The 5,000-nt window shown below is 50.6% G+C and overlaps 1 non-coding gene across 1 annotated transcript in view; it reads left to right on the top strand.

The window, feature by feature from the left end:
* The first annotated feature begins 4,824 nt into the window (after positions 1–4,824).
* Positions 4,825–5,000, top strand: part of LOC124589588 — a 1,910-nt gene continuing 1,734 nt past the window's right edge. Inside the window, exon 1 of the ribosomal RNA XR_006976104.1 lies at positions 4,825–5,000. This exon is cut by the window's right edge and continues 1,734 nt beyond it. This is a non-coding gene — a ribosomal RNA (small subunit ribosomal RNA).

Below are 5,000 nucleotides of genomic sequence, written 5' to 3'. Positions count from 1 at the left end.
ACTAATGTACAGAGATACAACAGTTTCGACTGGAACCGGATTAAACGTATACACGGCGCTGATTAGTAATAGATAGAGCCATCAGAATACAGATAATGTATACAACTGTCCGTATACATGCTGAAAGACTCTGCTCACAATCACAACCACACGTCAGCCACACACCCTTATCACGCACTACTCTCTGCCTGTAACACGCACACAGACAATATGTAAGCACCAGCATGGAACAACACCCAGTGCATCCTCTCCGCCACATTAGACAATCCACACTGTCATAACCAGACTGGGAGGTCCACTCAGAAAACAGAATATCCCACCCACCCGACAACCACCATTGCTCAGCCAAGCCACCAACACCCACACATGTCCTACACAGGGGTGCACCCAACATCACAATACTGCCTCCTCTCACAGCACACAAACAATGGCAGGAATGAAAGACACAGGTCTGCCACAAGCATGGAATGAGAGCGCCGCCTGTCATGAGCCAAAGGTGCATCCTGACGTGGCAAATCAGATGATGCCGCAGGCATCCACTTACTATAATCACAATCAACAAACCGGCCGCCCCGCCCCGCCCCCCATTAAACCTTTCCTTACAACAATGTGTACCTTAACCTAACCTATATCGTACCGTAACCTAACCTATATCGTACCGTAACCTAACCTATGTCGTACCGTAACCTAACCTATGTCGTACCGTAACCTAACCTATGTCGTACCGTAACCTAACCTATGTCGTACCGTAACCTAACCTATGTCGTACCGTAACCTAACCTATGTCGTACCGTAACCTAACCTATGTCGTACCGTAACCTAACCTATGTCGTACCGTAACCTAACCTATGTCGTACCGTAACCTAACCTATGTCGTACCGTAACCTAACCTATGTCGTACCGTAACCTAACCTATGTCGTACCGTAACCTAACCTATGTCGTACCGTAACCTAACCTATGTCGTACCGTAACCTAACCTATGTCGTACCGTAACCTAACCTATGTCGTACCTTAACCTAACCTATGTCGTACCTTAACCTACCCTATGTCGTACCTTAACCTAACCTATGTCGTACCTTAACCTAACCTATGTCGTACCTTAACCTAACCTATGTCGTACCTTAACCTAACCTATGTCGTACCTTAACCTAACCTATGTCGTACCTTAACCTAACCTATGTCGTACCTTAACCTAACCTATGTCGTACCTTAACCTAACCTATGTCGTACCTTAACCTAACCTATGTCGTACCTTAACCTAACCTATGTCGTACCTTAACCTAACCTATGTCGTACCTTAACCTAACCTATGTCGTACCTTAACCTAACCTATGTCGTACCTTAACCTAACCTATGTCGTACCTTAACCTAACCTATGTCGTACCTTAACCTAACCTATGTCGTACCTTAACCTAACCTATGTCGTACCTTAACCTAACCTATGTCGTACCTTAACCTAACCTATGTCGTACCTTAACCTAACCTATGTCGTACCTTAACCTAACCTATGTCGTACCTTAACCTAACCTATGTCGTACCTTAACCTAACCTATGTCGTACCTTAACCTAACCTATGTCGTACCTTAACCTAACCTATGTCGTACCTTAACCTAACCTATGTCGTACCTTAACCTAACCTATGTCGTACCTTAACCTAACCTATGTCGTACCTTAACCTAACCTATGTCGTACCTTAACCTAACCTATGTCGTACCTTAACCTAACCTATGTCGTACCTTAACCTAACCTATGTCGTACCTTAACCTAACCTATGTCGTACCTTAACCTAACCTATGTCGTACCTTAACCTAACCTATGTCGTACCTTAACCTAACCTATGTCGTACCTTAACCTAACCTATGTCGTACCTTAACCTAACCTATGTCGTACCTTAACCTAACCTATGTCGTACCTTAACCTAACCTGTATTGCGCCTTAACCTAACCTGTATTGCGCCTTAACGTAACCTGTATTGCGCCTTAACGTAACCTGTATTGCGCCTTAACGTAACCTGTATTGCGCCTTAACGTAACCTGTATTGCGCCTTAACGTAACCTGTATTGCGCCTTAACGTAACCTGTATTGCGCCTTAACGTAACCTGTATTGCGCCTTAACGTAACCTGTATTGCGCCTTAACGTAACCTGTATTGCGCCTTAACGTAACCTGTATTGCGCCTTAACGTAACCTGTATTGCGCCTTAACGTAACCTGTATTGCGCCTTAACGTAACCTGTATTGCGCCTTAACGTAACCTGTATTGCGCCTTAACGTAACCTGTATTGCGCCTTAACGTAACCTGTATTGCGCCTTAACGTAACCTGTATTGCGCCTTAACGTAACCTGTATTGCGCCTTAACGTAACCTGTATTGCGCCTTAACGTAACCTGTATTGCGCCTTAACGTAACCTGTATTGCGCCTTAACGTAACCTGTATTGCGCCTTAACGTAACCTGTATTGCGCCTTAACGTAACCTGTATTGCGCCTTAACGTAACCTGCATTGCGCCTTAACGTAACCTGCATTGCGCCTTAACGTAACCTGTATTGCGCCTTAACGTAACCTGCATTGCGCCTTAACGTAACCTGCATTGCGCCTTAACGTAACCTGTATTGCGCCTTAACGTAACCTGTATTGCGCCTTAACGTAACCTGTATTGCGCCTTAACGTAACCTGTATTGCGCCTTAACGTAACCTGTATTGCGCCTTAACGTAACCTGTATTGCGCCTTAACGTAACCTGTATTGCGCCTTAACGTAACCGATATTGCGCCTTAACGTAACCTATATTGCGCCGTAACGTAACCTATATTGCGCCGTAACGTAACCCACATTGCCCCTTAACGTAACCTATATTGCGCCGTAACGTAACCTATATTGCGCCGTAACGTAACCCACATTGCCCCTTAACGTAACCCACATTGCCCCTTAACGTAACCCACATTGCCCCTTAACGTAACCCAACACACGTTGGGCCTTAACCCAACACACGTTGGGCCTTAACCCAACACACGTTGGGCCGTAACCCAACACACGTTGGGCCTTAACCCAACACACGTTGGGCCTTAACCCAACACACGTTGGGCCTTAACCCAACACACGTTGGGCCTTAACCTGCTCTGTAATTGTCATACGACGCGTTAAATTAGTGTAGTGTTGCCTAACTGCAACCCCCGCAATATAGTTTGCTACTCGCACTGCCCGGTCCCCAGTGTATCGCTTCATGTTAAACACCTTGCAGCTATACACTGTAATGTGGATGGCAGCAGGACGTACATGCTCAATGCCCTTTGCAGTTGTTCATTGGCATTTGCAGTTGTTCATTGGCATTCGCATGGCGAAGCACTTAGCCTACGCTGTGGTACGGCCTGTGTCAACTGTCCGCTGATGTTGTACGTCCAAATCACACACTGTACTGCACATTGGTCCTCATGTACTGAATGATACATCGTGGTACATGTGACCGTACAACGACTGCGCCAACAACGGCGAACCATGCGGTCCAAATGTTGTGCACTCAGCTACGTGTCGTCTCCCTATAAGAGCTGGATTGCAGTGTGGTATGCCCTGGATGGCGATCAGCATGAGCCGTCTGTTGATGTAGTGGCGCGTGTTGTCAGACGTAGTCGTCTCTTCTCACACACCGTGATAGCACGGTGCACTGCGTTCCACATCTGCGACATGCGACAGAGGCCGGTTGACAGTCGTTCGCGCAATGGACATCGCATACGTACGGGGGCCACCTTCCACGTGTTCGCTAAGCGTGGACATGTTGTTGCGTGTATGTGGGCAGACAGTGTGTCGTGACACCTGACACAGGCATGCAACAATCGTTGAATTTGCAAATGGCGATGGACGCCTACGTTTGCTGGTGACGTTACGCAAATGAACAACTGGTAAACCGTTGTGGTGCGGTTGTTCTCGCTAGGGGTGAATCAGTGATGGCGACGATCGGTTGAGCTACCAACCGGTTGTTGCAGCGATACCCACCATGCCCACGAACGTGAATGGCATGTGGGTGTGAAGCGATACGCGGCGGTGGCTGGGTGGGACCGTCCCCGGCCGGTGAGGGGGGGCCTCCCGGCGTGTTGGCCGTGCGGTGCGTGGGCGCACGCGCTACAGCCGGCTGGTGGGGGCGGCCAGTGGCAGGCGCGCCGGCCGACGGAGGCGGCAGGCGGCGCAGCTGCGCGCCGGCGCACCCTGCACGCGGCGCCGTGCGGCCAAAGTAGGTCCTCGCGGGCCCGGTGCGAAGCGCGGTGGACATCTGCAGTGTGCTGGTCCGATTGAGGACTGTGTGCGCTGAGGATGCGCCGCCGCCCGGCGCTCGGCGCCGCGACGCCGTCTGCTGCTCGGTCGCCTCTGCGGTTCTCGCAGGTGGTTTGTATCGCAGCTGTGCGGACGTGTTGGCGCGTGCGCTGTGCTGGGAGAGTTCGCTTCGGCACCCAAGTGGGGCTTTTGTCCTTCTGTGGCGCTGGCGTTGGAGCTGCCGGTCACCGTAGGTGGCGCGTGTTGTCTCCCGCCGGCAATGCCACGACAGCACGCTCCCGGGCCTCTGTCGGCAGCGGCAAGCTCAGTTGGGAGCACGGGTGGTCGCACCTAAAGCGTCTACTCGCCAAACTCCGGGCGATTGCGCCTCTCTCGAACCCGACCAAGTACTTAGGACGGCGCTGCGCGCCGCCGGGACCTGAGAGGGTTTCGAGGTGTATGGTGCAGGGGAGCTCAGCCTCCTCCTGTTTGCAGAATAATTGAGCGGACGCTTGCGTGTTCGCGCGGGCCCCCGGGACACACTCCCGGGCGGCCGGCTGCTCAGCTCTAGTTGACGCAGCTCCCTGGTTGATCCTGCCAGTAGTCATATGCTTGTCTCAAAGATTAAGCCATGCATGTCTCAGTACAAGCCGCATTAAGGTGAAACCGCGAATGGCTCATTAAATCAGTTATGGTTCCTTAGATCGTACCCACGTTACTTGGATAACTGTGGTAATTCTAGAGCTAATACATGCAA

The sequence above is a fragment of the Schistocerca americana genome, unplaced genomic scaffold (genome assembly GCF_021461395.2).
Source record: "Schistocerca americana isolate TAMUIC-IGC-003095 unplaced genomic scaffold, iqSchAmer2.1 HiC_scaffold_710, whole genome shotgun sequence".
NCBI lineage: Eukaryota > Metazoa > Arthropoda > Insecta > Orthoptera > Acrididae > Schistocerca > Schistocerca americana.
The sequence above is the reverse complement of the archived record's forward strand: the minus strand, read 5'-3'. Positions and strand labels throughout refer to the sequence as shown.